Source organism: Notechis scutatus, chromosome 1 (assembly GCF_049901735.1).
Source record: "Notechis scutatus isolate UNSWTSFEM ecotype Mainland chromosome 1, rNotScu1.2, whole genome shotgun sequence".
NCBI lineage: Eukaryota > Metazoa > Chordata > Lepidosauria > Squamata > Elapidae > Notechis > Notechis scutatus.
In genome coordinates this window covers 47234051-47258016 of record NC_142009.1, presented here as the reverse complement: position 1 = coordinate 47258016, position 23966 = coordinate 47234051, and the positions used below count along the sequence as shown (strand labels likewise).

Below are 23966 nucleotides of genomic sequence, written 5' to 3'. Positions count from 1 at the left end.
AACTTGCTATCTGTAAGAGCAATGGTAAAAGCAGGATTTGTTGTAACTTTTCAGGGAGATAAATGTTTAATTGAAAAACAGGGTAAAAGTGTTACTGCAAGATTGGATAATGGTTTGTTTATTATACATGATAATCCATTAATTAATGCTAACTCAGTTTATGAGAATAAAAAGCCTCATGATGAATGTATTCATCTGCTCCATAGACATATGGGACATATAAATTTCAAACTGCTAAAGAAAACTGTTGAGTTATCTAATGGTATAAAACTAAAACCTTGTACAAAGTATTTAAATTGCAATGCTTGCAATCAAGAAAAAAGCAAGGTAACTCCTGCAAATAGGGTAAATGGATTCAAAACCAGTGAACCATTAGAAGTTGTTTTTGCTGATATTATTGGACCTATGAAATCTAGTTTAGGTGAAGCCTGTTACATATTAAGCATAATTGATCATTTTTCCAGATATGGTTTCTGTTATTTAATAAAAACAAAGAAAGAAACATACCAGCATTTTGTAAACTGGCTAAAATTTGCTGAAAGGAAAAAGAAACAGAAAGTTATCAGCTTAGTAACAGATAATGGTACTGAATTTACCAATAGAAAATTTGAAGCCATGTTACAGACAGCTGGCATTGAACATTAGTGTTCTGCTCCTTATAACATAACTCATATATTGAACATAGAGGACAAACATTACAGGCTATGGCTAGAACTATGATTTCGGATTCTGGTTTATCAGAGAAACTTTGGGGTGAAGCAATAATGTGTGCTAACCATGTTTTGAATAACATACTGAATTCAATGACTGGTGAATTACCATTTACTCATTGGCATGGGAAAAAGCCAGATCTCAGTTATTTACATACATTTGGAACCCCTGCATGGGTTCATATTCCCATGCAAGTAAGGCAAAAGGGACAACATAGAGCAAGACAATTATATTTTGTAGGTTATGAAGTTAATCATAGATCATTTAGATTTGGGGAGCCGGGTACCGCTAATGTATATTGCAGTGCAAGTGCTAAATTTCTGGAGCATGTTGGCTGGAGAAAGCTTGAACAGGAATATAATAAGGTACAGGATAGTGTTGTTGTTGAGACTCCATTGTTTACCAATAATCCTAATGATAATAATACTAATGATAAGATAGTGGAGGAATCCTCAATGGAGGAATCATCAATAGAAGAACCTTCTATGACTGTAGAAGATGAGGATTTGATAGGGGAGGTAAAGGAAGAGGACATGCCAACAACATGTACTGAGTTGCCTAGGAGGTTAACTAGGGAGAGATGTCCACCTGACATATTTCAAGCAAGCATTGTATGTCAGGTTAATACAGAACCTTCTAACTTCAATGAAATAAAACTGTATCCTACGAAGGATTTTGTATCTCTGACATTCTGTTTCTCTGACATTGTTGCTATCTAAGCTGTGCTTATACTTTTATATCTTTGTTTACTGTAAATGGCAAAGGCAACCGGTAGCTTGGCAGGAATAGGGAGTTAAAATCATTAAAGGATTTAGAAGTGTATGAGGATGTAAAGTTACCACTAGGTGAGTGTGCAATAGGTTGCAAATGGGTGTATAAGATAAAGACTGGTGTGGATGGGACTATTACCCATAAAGCAAGATTAGTTGCTCAAGGATTTGCTCAGTCAGATAAGGACTATGATGAAGTGTTTGCAACTAGTCTGAGAGCAAATACATTGAGAGAAGCATTAGTTTGGGCAGCTAAGATAAATGTAAAATAAACCAGGTAGATGTTGAAACTGCATATCTACATGCACCTTTACAACATACCATCTCTATGAAAAAGCAAATTATTAAAACGCTATAACATGGAGCATTGTAAATCTGTTAAGACACCAATGAGTAAGGAATTTACACATAGTGATATTAAAAGTCCTATTGTTTGATAAGGAAATATATCAATCCTTAATCGGTAGTCTGTCATATCTGGGTAATTGGTCTAGACCAGATATATCTTACAGTGTAAACCAATTGGCTAGGTATAACGCTGAACCAAATGGAAGGCATTGGCAAGCAGCTAAGTGAATAATTAGGTTTTTAAAACACACAATCCATTATTCATTATATTTAGAACCAAGTAATGAATTAGTGTTAACTGCATATGCTGATGCAAGTTTTACTACTGATATAATGACTCATAAGTCAACATCAGGTATAGTGGTAATGTTGGGTAATGCTTTAATAGGATGGAAGTCTATTAGGCAAGAACATATTAGTTTATCCATTGTGGAAGCGGAGTTGTCATGTTTATATTATAAACAATTGTTGAAGGATATTGGCATTGTTGTATGTGATCCATTTATTGTTTATGAAGATTATACTTTGAAGATATATACTTTGCTTATACTGTATATGACAAAGGCAACCGGTAAGAAGATTTTGTAATTGGATATTCTTTGGACTGTTAAAAGTATATGACCTGGACCGTTTATTGGACTGTACTATTTCTTAAAGTAAACTTTAACTCAATTTAGTGCATCTGTGTGTGGCTGGATAATTATTCATAGCTATTCTCATAAATGTTTCCATGTGCATATTCTTGTTACTCAAGGGTTATTCTGTACATATCATAACTATAAGGAGACATTAGTATTGAAAGGAAAATTATGTTCTATGCAGATGTATCACAAAATAAGGAAGAAAAATAGATTGAATGTTCTCATATAGAATATTCAATACAATTATGTGACTATAAGCACCACTTCAGTTGTAAAATTTTATTAATATTTCTTTTTCAGTATTGTTTACCATGTTTTAAAATTGCTTTTGTTCTTTTTTTCCCTGCTACTAATGTTAAAAATTTCATATCCCAAAAGTTTTTGCCTACCACAGACAAAGTCAATGCTCGTGATTATTGTCTGGGTATATAAATTTGCTGAGGTAACTGTCAGCCATCAATTAATAACCCCAATCCTAATTCCAAATTAAGAATCTTAATCAAAACCATAAGATAGCAGAACAAAATCAATTGGTATGTGAAACTCTCTGGTGGAGAAAAACGTTTTGTCAATTAAAAAGGAACACAAACCTTGCATTTATATTCTTGATGAAAAAAAGCAAATAATAATAAGCCAACATTTTGTTTTGCTAACATTTTTAAAAAGAGTGCATGTAAAAACTTCAAAATTTAAACTCAAAGATTACAATGACTATAAACAGCTGGCTCATGCTGCCTTCAATTCTGGAATTGCCTTTCCTAATGAGATAGGTTTGGCTCCAACTTTACTGACTTTTTTGGTGCTATTGTGGCTTCCCAATGGCTGCTCTTATCTATATCAAGGAGACACAGTAAATCTTTTAGGATTATCTTAAAATTGCAAATGTCATTCCAAATTTCTTTTTCTTTAAAGTTTTATTGTTTTTTAAGACAAACATAGACAAACACAACATAAAAACATCAAGCCATCTTCCATGTATGTACATACAGTGTGTCGGTTGGTTTACAAATTGTTTTGTGCTTCCACTTCATAGTCTTCACTTACAATTACATTGTATATGTTCTTGTATTGTTAATCAAATATTCCTAAATACATTAATATCATTATTAATCAATCATTTGACTATAGTATTATTCATTCATGTTTTACAAGGTAATCCATATTTTACTTAATTTGGTTTATAGCAGTTCATATTATCATCTCAAATCTACCCTATAATCATTATAAAAATAATACATCTTTATATATTCATTATATTTTAAAAATCTACGCATTTCATTACCATGTTTTATTGTCTAACCATTGATAGAATAGATCCCAAATCTTATAAAATTGTTTATCCTCTTGTTCTCTGATTTCAAATGTCAATCTACTCATTTCAGCACATTCCAGTATTTTCTTAGTAACGTCCTCTTGTGTTGGTATTTTCTCATTTTTCCAGTTTCTAGCAAATACGATCCTAGCCACAGTTAATACATTTACAATCAAATATTTCAATTCTTTACTATATATTTCAGGTAAAATTCCCAATAAAAATATTTCTGGTTTCAAGTCTATATGCTTTTTTGTCATTTTTTCCAACCATGTATGGATTTTAGTCCAGTATTTTTTAGCATCCGCACAAGTCCACCACATATGGTAATATGAGCCAGGTGTCTGATGACATTTCCAACATTTTTCAGATTTGTTCTTGAACATTCTTGCTATTCTTGTTGGGGAAAAATGCCACCTGTAAAACATCTTATACAAATTTTCTTTATATGCTGTTGACATTGTCATTTTATAATTTTGAGACCACAATTCTTGCCATTTCTTTAGATCAATCCCATATCCAAAATTTTTCCTCCAAGCAATCATTGTTTCTTTAACTTGTTCTTCTTCTAGTTTAATTTCTAATAAATATCCATACAGTTTTTTAATCACCTTTTCATCAGTACCTGTCAAAATCTTATCTAAATCAGTCAATTTATCATAGAAACCTTCTGTTTTAGAACCTTTATCATACCTAGAATGTATTTGCGCATATGAAAACCAATTCATCTTTATACCTTGTTCCTCTAGCTTTTGCATAGATTTAAGTTCACCCTTTTCATTCAATATTTCACTATATCTGTTTGTTCCTTTTTATATATTATAGGATAACAGAATGCTTCAATAGTCGATAGCCAGACTGAAATTTTCAAATAACATTGCCTTTTGATCTTCTCCCAGTTTAACCACAGAGACTCCCATATATAGTGTCTCCTAAAATACCCCTGTGTTTTAGTTCCTTTATGCCATAAAAAAGCATGCCACCCCAGCAATAGATCATGTCCTTCTAATGTCAATGATCTAGCATTTCTTAATGTTATCCATTTCTTAACCCACATCAAATTTGTAGCTTGATAATACAACTCCCAAATAGGCAAACCAAATCCTCCTCTTATTCTAGCATCTTGCAAAAGTTTTAGTTTTATTCTCGCTTTCTTACCTTGCCATATATATTTCAACACAATTTTATTTAAATCTTCAAAATAATCTTTTCCAAGCCTAATTGGAATTGTTTGGAAGAAATATAAAATTCTGGGTAATATATTCATCTTGATTGTTGATATTCTCCCTATTAATGAGAGTTGTAAGTTTTCCCATTTCCCCAAATCTAACGCTATCTGCTGTTTGAATTTAATATAGTTGTTCTCTTTAAGTGAACTACATCTTGCTGTCAAATGTATCCCCAAGTACTTAATCTTATTTGTGACCTGGATTTTCAAAACGTCCGCCAATTCTTCCTTTTGTCTTGATAACATATTCTTTGTCAAAATCTTTGTTTTGTCTTTTTTTATTTTCAAACCGGCCATCTTCCCATATACCTCTATCTTTTCTATCAGTTTTAGTGCTGTTTCTAGTGGATCTTCTAAGATGAAAACCAGATCATCTGCAAATGCTTGCAATTTAAATTCTTCCTTTTTAATTTTCATCCCTTTTATATCCTTTTCTTATCTAATATTTCTATTCAGCACTTCCAAGGTTAACACAAACAACAAAGGTGACAGTGGGCACCCTTGTCTTGTTCTTTTTCTTATATCAATAGAGTCCGTCAGATCTCCCTCTATCTTTACCTTTGCCGTTTGCTTATGATATATAGCTTCTATTGCTTGGATAAATTTTTCACCAAAGCCCATCTGTTCCAGCTGTAATAACATAAATCACCAATTCACATTGTCAAATGCCTTCTGTGCATCTAAGAATATCAAAGCCATTTGTTTTTCAGGGTGTGCCTCGTAGTATTCCAAAGTGTCCAAGATTACTCTCATATTGTCTTTGATTTGTCTCTTTGGCAGAAATCCATTTTGATCAGGATGGATAAAGTTATTTAGGTATTTTTTAGTCTTTCTGCCAGTATTAAAGCAAAAATTTTATAAACTGCGTTTAGTAAGAAAATAGGTCTATAGTTCTTGATTTGTAATGGGTCAACATCCTCTTTTGGGACAAGTGTAATATAAGCTTCTGACCATGATTTGGGTATCTTCTTCTTTAACATAACTTCATTCATAACTTCTAACAATGGAAGATTCAACGATTCTTGTAGTGTTTTGTAAAATTCTGCTGGAAGTCCATCTGGGCCTGGTGCTTTTCCATTATTTTGCTTCTTAAGTGCTTCAGTTAACTCCATCATTGTTATATTGCTTTCTAACATTATTTCAGTCTCTTTAGGTATCTGGGGTAGAGTAGCATTCTGTAAATACTGTTTGACTTTTTCATCATCGATATTCTCTTGTGTGTATAGTTTCCCATAATAATCTCGTATGATTTTCTTCTTCTCTTTACTTCCATAACAAGCTTGGCCTTGATCATCCATTAATTGCAATATTTTCCTTGATTCTCTCTCCTTTCTCTGTTTATATGCTAACCATCTACCTGGTTTATTTGCATCTTCCAAATAGTTCTGTTTCGCACCTCTGATTTTCTGTGCTAAATCTTCTTTTTCCATTAATCCCATCTTATGTTTAATTATATCCATTTTTAACTTAATGTCTTTTTTCTGTGGCATTTTCTGTAACTCTTTTTCAAGTCCTTTATACTCACCCTCTAATGTCTTGGAGGCTAGTCTTTTCGTGATATTTCTTTTCCTTGTATAGTCTATTATCAAGCCTCTAGAATATGCCTTCATTGTATCCCAAACATTCTGCGTTGATGTGTCTTCTTGTTTATTTTCTTTAAAGAAGAAAGCCAGTTCTTTCTCCATTCTCTGTATAAAGTCTTTTTCTTTTAGTATAGTGTTATTTAATGTCCATTTAGATCTTCTTCTTTGTCCTTTCAATTTAATTGTCATTGGATTATGATCCGCCCAAGTACTTGTTTCAGTATTTATTTCTTGGATATTAGCAAACAATTCTGTTGACATCCATATCATATCTATTCTGAACCATGATAAATGTCTGTTTGAATAGAAGGTATATTGTTTAGTCTTAGCATTTCTTTCTCTCCATGCATCTTTTAAATTTATTTCATCTGTCATTTTAAAAAATGGATTTAGGGAGAGTCTTTCTGCTTTGCTTTGTTGTTTTCTGTGTTGTATAGTCCAATTTATTGTCTACAATTCCATTAAAGTCTCCCATTATAACGATATTAGCATAGTCCAATTCAATTATTTTCATATGTAATTTTCTATAAAATTCTTCTTGATTGTCATTTGGGGCATAGATTGCAATCAAGAGTGTTTTCATATTATTGTCCATTATTTCCACCATTAATAGTCTTCCATCATCATCCGTATGGATCAATTTCGCTGGGATGATATCTTTAATATATAAAACCACTCTTTTCTTGCATTGTGTCAAAGAAGTAAATATTTTCCCTAGCTTTGGCTGTATCAACAGTTGTTCATGTTGCTTTTTAATATGTACTTCTTGTAGGCAGATTATATCAAATTTTAATTTTTCTAATTTATGGAAAGTTTCCCTTCTTTTATCAGCTGAGTTGAGTCTATTTATGTTAATTGTAATCAGTTTTTTCTCTTCCATGATTATACTTTATAGGTAGGTTTGGCAGCTCTCGTAGATCTTGGTTCGCGTTGTTCTTTAGCTTCCACCTTTCCGCCTACTGCACCTTCTTCTTTTTCAGTCACTATTTGGCAGTCCTCTTGGAATTCAATTAGTGACATTTCTTTTTTCCATCTCCTCCTCTTTCCCTCCAAAGTATTCTGTGTAAAATAATTCAGCTTTCTCAATTGAATCAATTCTGTGTCTCTGTTCCTGCCATGTGAACATTAAACCTTCTGGAATCAACCATCTATAATTCACCTCTTTTTAAAGTAGAATTTTAGTCAGGAATTGGTATTCTCTTCTCATCTCTCTCACTCTTCTGGGTACTTTTTCCAGGACCACAATCTCCTTGTCTTTATATTTCAATGTTTTCTCTCTTGCTATCTGCAATATTTGAGTTTTAATAGCTTTTTTGTAAATCTGATGTGAAGTTCTCTTGGTAGACTGTTTCTCATTGCAAATCTTGTGAAGACTCGAAAGACCTCATCTATTCCATCCATCATCTTCTCTTTGGTTATTTCCAGAGCTTCAGCCAGGATTTCTATCATTATCTCAGCTTTGTCCTTTTTCTTCCTCTATGTTTTGAAATCTGAGATAAAATTCTGATCTGTCTATCTCCCATCTCAGCATCCCACTTTTATCTTGTTCAACCATAGTTAATCTGCTGTCAATATCTCCAATCTTCTTATATCTTTGTTTATCTTCTTCAAATTTTTTGGAATCTCTCATCATATTTCATCATCATTTGTTGAATACTCTCCACCTTTTCATCAGTTTTTTCTATTCTCTTTTCAACATTCTCTGTTCTTGCTTGTATATTTTGAATTCCTTGCATTATCATTGACAGTGTCACCTTTTCTTATTCTTTTTCTTGTTTTACATCGTCTGTATTGAACGTTGTCCTCCAGATGGTGAAGAGGAAGAAGTAGGAATTGAGGAACCAGTCGCTGTTAGTTTCCTGCTCATTTCAGACAAATTAAAATCTTCAGGTTCTTCTAGACCTTAATCCACTCATGTAGTAACCAATTGTAATTCCAAGTAAAAATAGTGGGAAAAAAGAAGCAAGATTTTTTTAAAAAAGGTTTCTTCGGGTTCTAGTATACCTTAATCCAATTAGCAGTAAAGACTCAAAAAAGGAAGAAGAAAAAACCATAAAAACTAAAGAAGAAAAAAAGAAATTCTTCAGGTTCTTCAACACTTCAATCCAATTAAAAAGTTTCAGGTATGAAAAGGTATACAATAAAAAAAGCCACAAAAAACCCCAATGTTAAAATAAATAAAAAAATACAAGAGAGGGAAAAGAAAAAAAGAAAAAAGACTATTCTCTTAAAAAAAGAGAGATTATTGATCCTAATACTTGTCTTTTAAAATGGAATACAAAAGTAGAAATTAAACTCCAAAAGAAAAAAGAAAAAGACAAAGGCAAGTTCCAAAAAGCCAAAGATCCGAATAGCTATCACAAAAAATAAGCTAATAAGGAGGGGGTTTGTTAAAGTAAGAAATAGCCCAGCTTAAAAAAAGATAAAAAGAGCACAATGCACCTTATCTAATTATTCAAGGCTTTTGTTAAGCTTTATAAGTCTCTTCTCTAGAGTCTTATTGTCTTTTTTTTTCTGTAAACTTCAACACCAGACTCCAGCTACTGATAGAAATCCAGAAGAGCACCTGAAATAATACTCTCCCATGCTCTTCCCTCTATCTTATCAAACAGGCTCAAAGTCCTTGAAAAGAAGTCTAAATTCTTTCTCAGCTTTGTCTGGTCAAGAGAAAAAAAAAGTGATACAATATTTCCAAGCCTCTAGTTGGCAGTGTTACAAAGTTTCCTCTGTTTTCACTTTCCCCCTCCTTTTCCAAACAAGATATAATAAAAATTAATAAAAAAGGAAAAAAGATATTTAAAAAAAAAAGACTAAAAGGAAGTCTCTAGCCTAAAATATTATAAAGACAAAAGGAAGAAAAGACAAAAGAGAAAAAGTAGGTAGAAAAAAAACAACAGTCCAGTTTCAAAATAAAAGATCATATATAAAAAGTCCAGCAAAGAAAAAAAAATTAATTTGACTTCCTGTTTAGAATCGCCGCTTAATCACTTCTGTCTAAGATTTTACACATTCTTTCTTTTCCTTAGGGTGTCCTTTCAAGTCTTAAAGTAAAGAAAAAATTCTCACTGAACCGGCACACTTTCTCTTTCTATTCTCTTCCATTTCGGAGCTGTCCCAACTTCAGCAGCTTTAATGGCTGCCTCTTTGCCGCTGGCAAAAAGAGCTTCTCCTGGATCTACCAGGAACTTTGCGGTATCCCTGGGATTGACAGGATGCGCTCTTTACAGTCACTGTCTCTTCGGGATGGTTTAGATCCGTTTGGACCATCCAGGAGCAAAGATATCAGCAGCGATCTCAGACCTCCAAGATCGCATGCCGTATCATCACAACGCCAGCTCTGCCCTCCTTGTCATTCCAAATTTCTGATACACACAGACTTACAGGAAGACAGTATCAAAAGGAGCAGTCAGGGAGAAGTCAGAGATGAGAAGAGTCCATAGTACATACTGCAATAGCACTTAGACTTACATGCCATTTCATAATCCTTTACAGCAATCTCTGAGTGATGTCAGCATATTTCCCCCATCAATCTGGATCCTCATTGCACCAACTTCAGAAGGATGGAAGGATGGGTCAACTTTGAGCTGGGCAGGATGAACTCCTGGCTGTGGGCAGAGTTTGCAATACTGCATACTAACCATCCTGAAAGTTTTAGGATTAGGATAGTTCTAGGAATAGTTAGCCACAAATGACTTTACAGACTGGCTTTGTACCAACAGCTTTACAGAGCCTGCAATCAGGACAAGATGTGAAATGTTTCAAGGATGCCCCCACCTCATCTCCCAATATCTGGTGTTGGAACTTTGGCAAAATTCAAGTTGTGCATATAGCAGAAATACAAGTTACTGTTATATTCTGATAATATTTTAGATCTTTTGGACAATTACCCAAAATTTTCATTTACATTTATAGAAATGGGAGCGCAAGACAATAAATGTCCTAGGTACACAATTAATTGGAGTAAGTCTAATGTTATGCAAAATGAAAGTAGCATTTCTATAAATATGGATGAAAAGTAGAAATTGCTAAGATTATGTTAAATATCTGGGAATAATTATTCCATGGAAACCTTTGTTTTGTGGACATAAATATACCTAATTTTATTTCTTAGATAAAAGGTGATGTCATGGATAATTAAAAATATTGATGAGTTTGGAAAAATAAACAACATGCCTACTTTCAAAGGCACCAAATTAGGGATGCACTTATCCAAATATGGAATAAAATCAAGAAGAACCCCTATACTAAAATACCAGGTTGGTTGTCAACGATGGAGGCATTAATATACCTGAATGCAATGGAACTGGCTAAAATGAGGAGATACAAGGACTTGCTTGACAAAAAAGGAAGATTAAAAACAGGAGTTAAAATAACAGAACATAGACGTTGAACTGGTGGCCATATATGCAAGTACAGGAAAGGTATAGAAAAAGACAAAGAAGAATATGGATTTCATTTGGATAAACAACAATTAGATAAAATTTTACAAGGAACAGAAAAAAAGATGATATCCAAATTATATAGTTTCCATTTAAATTTCAAAATGGGAGAAGAAGAAGAAGAAGAAGAAATGATGGTAGCCTGGGCAAAAAATGTGGGACATAATATAGAATTGGAACATTAGGAAAGAATGTGGGGGACAAATTATAGACTAACACTATCTACAGCATACAGAGAAAATATGTACAAAATGTTTTATAAGTACCATCTACCCCCCGCCAGACTGGCAAAAATGTTTGTAAATCAAAGTCCGGAATGCTGGAAATGCAAAAAAGAAAGGGGTACATACTTTCATATAGCAATAGCACTTAGACTTATATACCACTTTATAGTGCTTTACAGCCCTCTCAAAGCAGTTTACAGAGTCAGCATATTGCCCCCAACAATTTGAGTCCACATTTTACCCACCTCAGAAGGATGGAAGGCTGAGTCAACCTTGAGCCTGGTGTGATTCAATCTGCCAAATTGCAGTAGGAATAGCTTGCAGTACTGCACTCTAACCACTGCGCCACCTGCCCGGAAGTTAAAAAATATTGGAATAAGATTTGAATTTGGCTGGAAGAAATAATAAAAGAAAAAATTGAATTTCAACCAGAATTATTTTTATTGGGCATAATAAAAGGAAAATATAGTAAAACTGATAGATATATCATTCTACATATAATAACTGCTGCTAGGATCTCATATGCACAACACTGGAAACAAGGAGATACACCACAAGAGGGAACAGTGATAAATATTAGACTGCACAGAAATGGACAGACTGACCTTAGAATTAAAAGATAAAGAGGAATCGATATATTACTCAGTCTGGGACGCCTGGTGTGCATGATTTGAGAATAGGAAAAAAAGTAGTGCTGTAATTAAGTAAAGGATATGAAGTTATATATACTGACCATAAAATCAACAGAAAATATATTATGTAATGATTTGTATAAATATGGAATAAGAAATAGTGAATTAATAAGGAAAGTAATATGCAATCATTGTAATGTAATAGGAAACTAAGTATAAGAATAAGATTAAGAAATATAAATGATGTCTTCAATGTTGATATAATTCTGTATTTTTCTCCTATGTTTGTAAACTGTTTAAAAACTGAATAAAGTTTGTTTAAAAATATATATTGATGAGTTTGTTAGGAAAAAGAAATGCAGCAAAATTAATATTATTTCAAAACTGGCATATATTTTGAAAGGATTGTTTATTCTGCTTCCACATATACAGTATTTTGAATAGATTAACAAGTTAATGGAACAGTTAATTTAATTTTTAAAGCAATTCATCTCAAATGATAATAGTGGTTTCAATTTTCCTAATTTAAAATATATCACTTGACAGTTTGATAACTTCAATAATGTATTGGGAAGAAAACTGAATCAAGTACATTATGCTGTGAGTTTAAAGTATGCTTGATCTAATTGTAGTAGAATTTCTGTGATTTTTCTAGCATTTCAGATAGCCAGACATATTTGGACATTATTGGGAAATAAATTAAAATTTGAACCAAGTTTTTCTAAGAAATGTGATGTATTGAAATAACCTATTTTAAAATTACAAGAAAAATAATATTTTCGGATGATTACTCATAATCAACTAATTAATAACAAAACTTTTAAAACCTCTGATAGATTATGAAAGGAACATATTTCACCAAAAATAGTTGAAAAGCAATATATACAGTTAAGACATCTGATAAGTTGCTTATTTGATGATTATACTATTGCAGCCTCTAAAACTCCAGTAGTTTTTAATGTACTAGAAAAGATTTTTAGAAGTTAAACCAACAATGTAATCATTATCAACAATCATTCTCTCCAATAACTTGGATAATCTAGTATAATTTTGGAACAGAGAACTGCATAGCCTATATTACACTATACTAAATACTTTTATATTTTAAGAAACATTAAGTTTGTTTCTTAAATTAGCTCAGCAAAAAATATTTTGTATGTTTAATGGACTCTTCCACAGATGTTTAAAAATACAATCCAATTGTCATGCCTATCTCAGACTTGGAAGACTCTGTTACTGAAGATTCTGCTCTGGATATATTAAATGAGTATCAGCTTCAGGAGTCAGTAAGCAAACTAGCATCTTAGACTGAAGCTGCCAACAATACTCAAGAGCAGCTGTATCTATGGTGAGATTATGAGGATCAAGATGTCCAGCCCTTCAGCTCCTTGTGCTCTTCACCAACCAGAGATATGTGCCTTTTCATTTGGCAAGAATGTACCTGGTCTTGATTGGCTCCCATCTGGTAGAGGCTCCATTGAAGAGTCACCATTAACTTATAGGACTCTCCTGGAAATAACTATTGTACTGAACTCAATACAATTTGTATAATTGTGCTTTTTCTTACCGCAATAGAAAAATAGAGAAATCTTATTGTACTGTTGCATTTGTTTTTTGTTTTTTAAATGTCTTCTTTTCCCTCCTATTTAATAGTTAATATTGTCTTTGGAAATATAGAGCTTTGGGAATGAAATAAATCAGGGCTATGAAAATATTTACAGACCCCTCACATCCCAGACATAAACTGTTTCAACTCCTTCCCTCAAAATGACTATAGAGTACTGCACCCGAGAACAACTACACACAAGAACAGTTCTTTCCCCCAAAGCCATCACTCTGCTAAACAAATAATTCCCTCAACACTGTTCAACTATTACAAAGTCTGCATTACTATTACTGTTAATCTTCTCATCACTCCTTATCACCCATCCCTCCCATTTGTGATTGTAGGACTGTAACTTTGTCGCTTGTATCCTTACGATTTATATTGACTGTTTCCTAATATGATTTGATTGCTGATTGTACCCTATGACTATACTATCATTAAGTGTTGCACGTTATGATTCTTGGTTCTTAACTAATGTATCTTTTCTTTTATGTATACTGAGAGTATTTATACCAAGACAAATTCTTTGTGTGTCCAATCACACTTGGCCAATAAAGTATTCTATTCTATTCTATTCTATTCTATTCTATTCTATTCTATTCTATTCTATCCTATCCTATCCTATCCTATCCTATCCTATCCTATTCTATCAATGTTCTCAATTGCTATTATTCTATTTTTAATGCTCAGTAAAAATATTGTTATGGGGAAAAGGAGGGAATGAAAAGTGGGATATAAATTAAATTAATAATAATACATTATTTTAGTTGCTCTCTTAAGTTTTCACAGGCTTTACCTAGTTCAAGCATATTTGACCTTGATCAGGCTTCCTAGCTATGTCTTCCCGATGCAGTGATTCTCAGGTGGAGCCAAGCAAAGAAAGTCTTTGTCAAGTCTTTGGATCTAAAAGAGGAATTGATGGAACAGATTCCAGCTGCTGGTTCAGCAGTAAATAATATTCTAATTTGAAACATGTATGCTGCTTAAATGCATTTTATTGCTTTATTATTTTTTTTAAAAAAATGATTATATACTAGAATTACTGTGTTTTAAGTATATGCAAATGAGAAAGTTTTTACTATGAACTTGGAAAAATGTGATATCAAAGGACAAGTATAACATTTAAAAAAGAAATAAAATATAATAAAAATAATAAAATTATATCTGTTCCTTCATATGTCTAATCCTGGTTCTGGGCTTGTTTACCTGTTTCCCACTGTCATCTGACACTCTGAACACTCACTCAGTAGAACTTCTTGGGCTGCAAGTCCAGAATCTTTGTACCAATGGACCATTTAGTATTTGTCTGAAGTTTCTGAACAATCTCAGAAGTGTGTAGAAGCCACTGTGTTTAATTATACCATCTAATCCTGGGATACAATGGAAACTCTGACATTTCCTCTGACATTTTATGATGGAAACTCTGACGTGCACACAAGAGCATAAATACATGTTTTACTAAAAAGAGCAGTCAGTGGACTAGATTCTGTCTTCAGTGACAATAGAAGCCACCTGGGAGGATTATTTTATTTTAATCTTTAAAGTTCTCTGAATTCAGGGATGTCAGTTTATTTTTCACACACAGAACTCATTCCTTTTAGCCTATAAAAATATAATGTTTGTAAATGTTGAGACACTGAGTCTTTCCTAAATAAATGGATTTGCAAACAAAAAGTCTTCTCTATGACCTTGCTGCTAGATGGATGTACATTTCTGCTTAATCAAAAGAAGAGGGAAAATATAAGGAAAAGCAAGGGGCTTTTTTTTTTCACAAAAGGAAAATGTGATTAAAAGGTATTATATTTCTTGTAGGACTTTAAGTGTTTTATAAAAAAAAAACAGTGTGTCAGAAACATTTCAATGCTCCTTTTACTTATGTTTATTCTATGCAAAATCTGTGATTATTATAAAATGTCTATGTTAGTCAGGTGCATTTCAACCCAGAATCACAGATCCATACTACTGGAAGACTTGTAGTTCTATAACATCTTGTGCTGCTGCATTTTGAAAAGGGACTTCTAAAAAATATGTCTTCCAAAATGGGGAAGGGAAGAAATTAAGTTGACAGACAAGTACTTGAGTCTGAAGGTCTTTGTTTAGAGAAATACAACCAAAAAGCCTCTAACAGTACCAAGTCCAGGGAAATAGAGTTCCTGAGAATATGATAAATATCAGTCCATTTGTTTGTGTTCCTGAAATGGATCTGTTCTTGTGGAAGAGGGCTAAAATCAGTGGTGGGATTCAAAACGTTTTACTACTGGTTCTGTGGGCATGGCTTGGTGGGCGTGGCTTGGTGGGTGTGGCAGGGGAAGGATACTGCCAAATCTCCATTCCCACCCCACTCCAGGGGAAGGATATTGCCAAATCTCCATTCCCTCCCCACTCCAGGGGAAGGATATTGCCAAATCTCCATTCCCTCCCCACTCCTGGGGGAAGGTTACTGCAAAATCTTTACTCAAAATCCTTACTCATCAGAGACACCATGGAACATGAACAGAAACATCCAAATGCCATCTTATTTGGTCTCGAAGACACCAACCAATCAGACGACATCACCAAAGTTCGTGATATCATAAGCAACTCAAATACAACTAACATCTCTCCTGAAGATATCATTGAAATAACCAGAGATGGCCCTGGGTGCAAATACAATGATGGCTCTGTGGCCTCAAGATTTTGTAGAGTTGTATGAAAAAATGAGTCCAGCAAACGTATATTCATTCATACAATAAATGCCATTGCAAAAACCAATCCCAATCATAAAAAACTTTGCTCAAGACCAGACTTATCCATACTGCAAAGAATCCGCTCCCGTGAACTCCACACAGAACTCAAAAACTGTCTAAACAACGGAGAAAAGGACCTATACATTGACTACAGAGCTGATTGCATCAAAAGAAAGTCACACAACCCACAACTCCACATCCAACCCCACCCCATCCTATCCAACATCACTCAAAACTAGGCACACACACCCCTAACTACCTCAATTTCAACTACAGCTGGCCGTAAATACAAGCTACTCAATGCAAGAAGCCGCTAACCTGCTTTCTAGCTCCATTCTCCTGTGCAGGGCAACAAAAGAAGACCCAACTGATCAGCTGGGACTCGGGAGGCAGAGATTAGATGTGGCCAGGGCCAGTCAGAGGTGGTATTTGCTGGTTCTCCAAACTACTCAAAATTTTCACTACTGGTTCTCCAAAACTGGTCAGAACCTGCTGAATACCACCTCTGGGTAAATGTTTATCAGAAACATCTTCAGGTTTCTCTTAGTAAGATGTTTTGATGTCTCAGTTGATTCACTTGTTTACTTCTTTTATATTAAGAAATGGAGCTATTAGGCTTTCATGGCACTTGAATCTTTACAACATACAGGGTAACTTCTCTCTGCATTAAGCTACAGTGTGTATCTTGTGGATAAACTAATCTTTTATCAACTTAAAAAAACTGCTTGATTTTGAGATTTGTTTTTCAGTGAAAAATTGAAAATGCCAGTCATTTTCAAGCAAAGACCTGCCTTTTTAAATGAAAAGCCAGACAAATGCCACCATGTTGTCTTCTGAATGGCATGATTAAGATGACTTACAGGAGACAAAAGGAAACATTAAACATATTAAAATATCAGTTTACCTCTATTATAGAAAGTTTTGATAATCAACTACGTTCCACACCCAAACATATTTAAGGGTCTCAAATGATTCATTTAATGAAACAAGGACAATTATGTTGTCACCATAATCCATATTTAGTAGATTGCAACCTAAAGATATGGCATTATTTTCAGAAAATTTTGGAATGTTGCTTATATAAAATGTACACTTTGTTGGCTTTCAAATGCATTTAAAATATTGCATTGTTACTTATGCATAGAATTGGTATTTTGATGGTTTGCATAAAATTTTTCCTCACAGAGCAAACATCTCTAGAGTTACTGAAATGACCTTGAATACCGTGTTGTTACTTGTTTCTTAATTAATGTAGCTCTGACTTCTAACAACTTGGAAGTAGCATAGAACTATTTTTGTTGGAGTAAAAGCCAGATAGCTTAGAAAGATGGATAAGAATTAAAAGTATACAAAACTATGATGAAATGGAAGATATGGGCAAAGAAAACTTCTTTCTCTTCTCTCACTGTATTAGAACAAGAATTCAATTTTGTAAAATAAATGCAGAGCGATTTAAGACATAAGAAGTACATCTTTGCACAACAATTCATGGTAAACTACTGGTGGTATTGCCTTCAGATCTTGTGATGGTTCTAGTTTAGATTTAGTTCCCAGAGAATATGGCCAACAAGCATTCCTAGTGTTGAGTCCACTAATTCCTAAATCAAAGGGTGTATAGAAACAGAGAATCCAAGTTTTGAGGAAGTATTACATCTTAGCTACAAACAACCAAGATGCCCTTGATTAGCATTCTGTGACACCTTAGCTCCATGGTGGCCTTAGTATCTGTAGTTATAATATATTGGTATCTATAGGAGAGGGCAGAGAGAGCAACCTATAAACTATGCATTGCAATGTCATGATGCAAACACTATGTCCTTGCGTATGACACAAGTATGAAAGGTTGATGGTTGTATCAGGACATCAAATATTTCATCCTCTTTGTGTCATTCTGATTAACAGCTGATGCTGTGCTCTAATGCAGCAAATCTCCCATCTTAATTTGATTGTATGGATTTTTGTGATGAAAACCTACATGTAGTTTGTAGTCTGAACTAGTAAATCTTCAAAGTGGTAGTTCTTTTTACTGATGGTCTGATAGATCTGTTTAAACTTTTAGTCAGTAGTCAATTCTAAAATGCCATTACTTCAACTTCAGGAAAACATAACTTATAATTTATATAACAGAGGTTCATCAAGAGAATTGACCAATCTTTCTCCAATAATGCATAAAACCCCTTACTTTCCCCATTCTTGCTTTATTGCAGCATCACACAGACACTCTGTCTCTCTCCCTCCCTCCCTCTCTCTCTGTCTCCCTCTGTCTCTCATACATCCCAAAGAACTTTCTCTTTGTTTTAGAAGGAATCCTGTAGATCAGACCACAGGTTTATCTGATTCAGTATTCTGTTACCATGATAGCATCTGGGAAACTACAAAGATGATTAGAACAGTTTATGATTATAAGCCATCCAGAGTTATCCTGTGGTAAAATGGGCAGCCAATAAATTTTATAAATAAATAAAAAACAGTGTTTCTCATGCATATAAGCATACTGTAACAACTTCTTTTCATCATTCATAATACTATTCTTCCATGTCAGGAAGATCAGCGGTTGAAATGGAACTTAAGAAATATACATAAATGCAATCCTCCCACACTTTATTGCACAGTGTGTGGCCTCCAAAAATTAAATGACAATCACTAGTAATTGCTTCTCTGGAAGCGACCTGAGAGTTTGCATTTTTAAAGTTACCTGGAAGGTTAAACAGGAATTAAAATTATTATAATGTTGCAGCACACCTGTTTTTACACCTTTCCTGTTTCATACAGTACTTGGTTTAGAAAAGCAAAGCTGTCCTTCATTTCAGAAAACATATATTGTCTTTCAACTGTGTGATCACCATAGAATAACGAATTAAATTGAATTCTGTATTCTACAGCATGATGATTTTAGGCACATAAGATGAGTAGCAGCTGCCTATTGCAAAAGAATGCAATCACATAACAAAAGCTATATGGCACGAGATCACTGAAATTCTTCCTGCAGCTGCCTACAAAAACTATGCATAGTATTAGTACATTTTTCCCAAGTTATGAATTCATCCACCTGTTTTCTTCTTTAAATGTATTCAAGAGCCTTTTCCTCAGATAAAAATTACAGGATCAAACATGGAGAAATCTTATTAGCTTGATTATCCCACATTTTCAGTGCCCACAAATTCCTCTCATTTTTTTTTATTTCATGGATATTGTGCACTTATATAGAATTATGCAGGTGGTATAACTGAAATAAAAATATTGATCCTGGATCATAATAAAAGTGGCAACTGCTATAGTCCTGGGACACATTTCTAATTTGTATTAAAGTCTTCCAGAGTTTCTAAAAAGCCCTGTTGATTAGATTAAAAACCTCACAAACATCAGAAAATAAATGCAATAATGTGCTTCAAAGTGCATTTTCATAAAATAAATTCAATGAAACCCAAATGGAAGTAGGACAAGAAAAGAGCCACTCAGGATTACATGAAGTAACGTTATGAAGGAAAGAAATAATGCATAAGAAAACAATATTAAAGTCATAATTTTTGAAATGTAAAGATTATCCAAATAGTGGGAAAACAACAATGGAAATATCAGTAGGCAGGCCAAGAATCTTAGGAGTGACATAGTAAAGAATTTACAATATATGTTATATTAGATATCAAACCAGTGTCAAGGAATTGGTAGAACTAAATCTGGGGTGGGGGGTGGGAGAAGGATGGTGCAAAAAAGAAGAGCAGAGGATGATTGTCTGAATAGTTCATAGGTCCTTTTTGCCTGGAACATGAATCAGTTAGGACTTAGTCAAGGAAGAGTTTTGGTACATATAAAACACCCTACATCTGGTGTCCCCATATACTGTTTTGCTATAGAATTGTATGTTCAGCATGAAGATTCGAGAGAAGTTTGTGTGTACATTTTGCTGGAAGTGCTTATAATCAGTGGTGGGATTCAAATTGTTTTACCACTGGTTCGGTGGGCGTGGCTTGGTGGACATGCTTTGCACATTTTGCGCACGCGCAGAGGCTTTCCTACTGACCTTCTCCTACACTCCTGCACTCTCCCTGTGTCTTCAACAGCTGACATGCGGCAATCCACTTTGCCGTGCGATGCAGCTGAGCTTCAAAAGCAGGAAATAAAGGTCAGTATGGAGTCAGGGTGGGCGGCCCCAGTAGCTGATTGTTGGAGCAAACTGGTTTGATCCCAGATGATTTTCGGAGCTGTCGGTTCGGCTGAACCGGCCCGAACTGGTAGAATCCCACCCCTACTTATAATAGACCTTCTCTTCCCCAGACGCACACATATGAATACCCTACATAGAATGTCTATGCTTGTATAATATGAGAACCAGTATGATGTAGTAGTTGAAGTATCAGGCTACAAACCAGGAGACATTTAGTTCTAGACGCACTTAAATAGAAAGCCAACTAGATGATCTTGGGCCAGTCACTTTCTCTTAGCCCCAGGAAGAAGGCAATGGCAAATCACTTCTGAAAAACTTTGCCAAGAAAATTGCAGGGGCTTAGGCAATCTCCAAGAATCAGACAGAATTGAAAGGAAGAAAAAATGTCTTAGAGACAGGCAAGAGTTTGGCAGTTCTGAAGAAAATATGAAGAAGCTGACCAGGCATAAGATGAGAAGAAGCATTTCTAGAGAATCTGACGACATTTCCACATTACTACTCCAATCTCTCTAAGCCATTTCAAAAGCCACCTATTGTCTTTTTACTTTTGCCAAACTTGAAATACAACGAACAGGCATCAAATATTATGTTACAATTGACCGATAGGGTAGTGAAAAATAACAGATTTCAAACAATATCCACCCCCACCACAGCTCTTGGAGCCATCATAAACCCCATGCCCCCATTCTACGCCAAGGAGAAAAGCTGCATTGTTGCCTCTCCATCCAAGTTTGGTAGTGAATTTAATGTCAATTTCTCTGTGGGCCACAAAATCTGAATAGTTGTTAAAAAGAACAGCTATGAAGAACCAAAATCTTATCTCCTCCACTGTGCCTTGTGGCTCTAGCAAGCTGGGATAATTAAAAGAAATTATGTCAGCATTTTTTATCCAGAGAAAGATACAAGCAAGAGTTTCTGCCAAGGGGAGGACAGACCACATACAGAGCTTGCAAAGTTATACAAGAAAATGTCAACATTGCTCTGGTTTCAAGTAAACTACAATAAATTGTGGCACAATGGAGTTCAGAGGAACAGGTTTAGGTGAAAAATATTGACCATATCGTAGGAAAACTGGGGTTTAGCACTGATTCTGGATCTGGATGGGGGGCAAGAAGCTTCAGCTGAACCAAGAGGTTATGGGCAGTGGTAGGATTCAAATTTTTTTACTACCGGTTCTGTGGGTGTGGCTTTTTTGGTGGGCATGGCTTGGGGTCATGTGACTGGGTAGGCGTGGCTTGGTGGTCATGTGACTGGGGAGGTCATGTGACTGGGTGATGCGGGATGGCGGGGAGCCCAGCAGCTCTCAGCCCTGGCTTGCCTTCCCTGGCAGCCAGCCGCTGGAGAAAAGTAAGATCGTGGCCATGGACGACGAAAGAAGCAGTCATAAGGGAGGAAACAAGGAGATTAAGGGTCAGGTCAGGGCCTCTGAAGGAGGGGAAAATGGGTGACGCATCGTGTCTAAGGGAGAGCAGGTGATGAGAGGGCGGTGGATCCAGGAAAAGGCTGGAGCTGGGAAATCACGTGTTCCCCAACCCAGCCAAGGCAGCTGGTGGTTCCAGGGCCTCAGGGAATAGTGCACATCCCTGGGGCCCCAGCCCACGACCCAAGGTGAAGTCTCAGCAGGCAGCATGCATTGCTTAGCTTTGGAGAGCTGAGCTGACTGGGCATCAACAAGGCAACTGGTGAGGCGATTAGCTGGGCCATGTGGCGAAGGCAACATATATAAGGTGGGGGTGGGAGGGGTGAGCATCGAGCAGCCAGAAAAGATGAGCAAGCATCGAGCATCGAGTATGCAAAAGGGGTGAGTGAGCGGTGACCGGGCGACCAGGTCGGGGGAATGGCCAGCCAGAAGTCGCTACCGGTTCAGCGACCCACGTCAAATTCTTGCTACTGGTTCGCTCGATCCGGTGAGAATCGGCTGAATATCACCTCTGGTTATGGGTATGTGGAACCTTTCGATCTGTGACTTTAACATTTTTAGTTTTGGAAGGGGTACACTTCCTCAGATAGACTGAATACACAGCTTGGGAGTTTTCTTAGCCACAACTGGTTAGGAAAGCATTTGCACCCATTCCTGGATTGTGGGGCCCTGTAATCAGTCGCTCATGCCTTGGGCCTTTTGTGTTTAGACTACTGCAATGTGTTCTACATGGGGATACTCTGAAGAGTATTTGGAAGCTAGAACTGGTACAGAATGCAGTTCTAGGAGGCCCTAGGAATGGCCCATGATACACCACTGTTAAGTGAGCTGCACTGTTTGTTGGTCAGCTTCTGGGTTCAATTCAAGGTATTGGTTATCGCCTTTAAAGGCTTTTATGGAATGGGACCAGGCTATATGAGGAATATTCTTGAGTGTGATCATCCTGTCTCACTTGCTCTGGCAGAAGGTGCATGCTAAGAATCTCGTCGGCCAAGGAATTTTATCTGGTAGAATCCAGAAAAAGAGAGTTTTCTGCTGTCACTCCTGCTCCCTGGAATATCATGCCATTGGAGGTGAGATCCACCCCAATGCTCTTGGCCTTCGAAAGGACCTCAAAACCTGGCTATTCTAACTGGCTTAGATCCCGATGGGGAGGGGGTCTTCCACATTGGAGCTGGTTAATGGGTTAAGAATAATTTCCCACTCCCATCCCATTTATATTCTGGTTTCTACTTTACCTAATTATGAGGTCATTATTAGATTAGTTATTTGTTAATGTTTTTAAAATTTAATGTTTATTTATCCTGGTTTTTTCTAGTGTTGTAAGCTGCCCAGAGTTGTATGATTGTGAGATAGGTGGCATATACATTTAATAAATTAGTAAATAAATTAATAAGTAAAATTCTGAATTATTGTTGCCTAAGTGAATGGGCCCTGAAAGGAAGAAAAAATTGATACAAGTGATTGGAAAAGAGACTCTGAGATTAAAAGGCACTGGAGAAATAGAGACTAAGAAGACTAAGAATGAGAGATACTTCTCACAATTATAATTCCCAAATTGCTTCACATTATATCTATAGCTAACTTTAAGCCTAGATAGGTTTTAAATCTAAATCCTTCATCTGTGGAACACTGTATTGCGGAATTAACTTTTCTGTATTTGTTCTGTAGAAACATTACATAAATGATTTGCTCATCTCAGTTTACCTACCATTTCCTTCCTCTTTTTCCTCTCCCTGTTAAATAAACCATACTGTGCATATACTTTATATGTGCGTATGTATACATATGTGCATGTCTGTGTGCATGTGTATGTATAGTTAGTACAATCACATACTGTCATTGAAGTAATAGCAGCTGTAGTACAACATACTTCAAGAGTGCTAAATGGGTAACTTCTACTAATTATTTTGTCCATAAAGGATGGCTGCAAATAAAAATGGATTAAAAATAAAAATGTTTATGTTTTGTCAGAACAAGTTGTACTTGAATGCTTATGCTCCACAAGCATAAGCATTTAGGACCTAAAACAAACACGAGACAGCCATTTTTAAAGATAGAAAGATTGTTTCTACCTTTGCCCCAACTGTCATCAAATTAAAGTCAATAACAGAAAATGACAGAAAACAGACAGGCCCATTTATAGAAGTTTGGCTAACAA

The 23966-nt window shown here is 35.2% G+C and overlaps 1 long non-coding RNA gene across 1 annotated transcript in view; it reads left to right on the top strand.

The window, feature by feature from the left end:
* The window catches only part of LOC148132784 (uncharacterized), a 190138-nt gene that overhangs the window by 162243 nt on the left and 3929 nt on the right, over positions 1-23966 (top strand). The gene's annotated exons all lie outside the window — the stretch shown is intronic.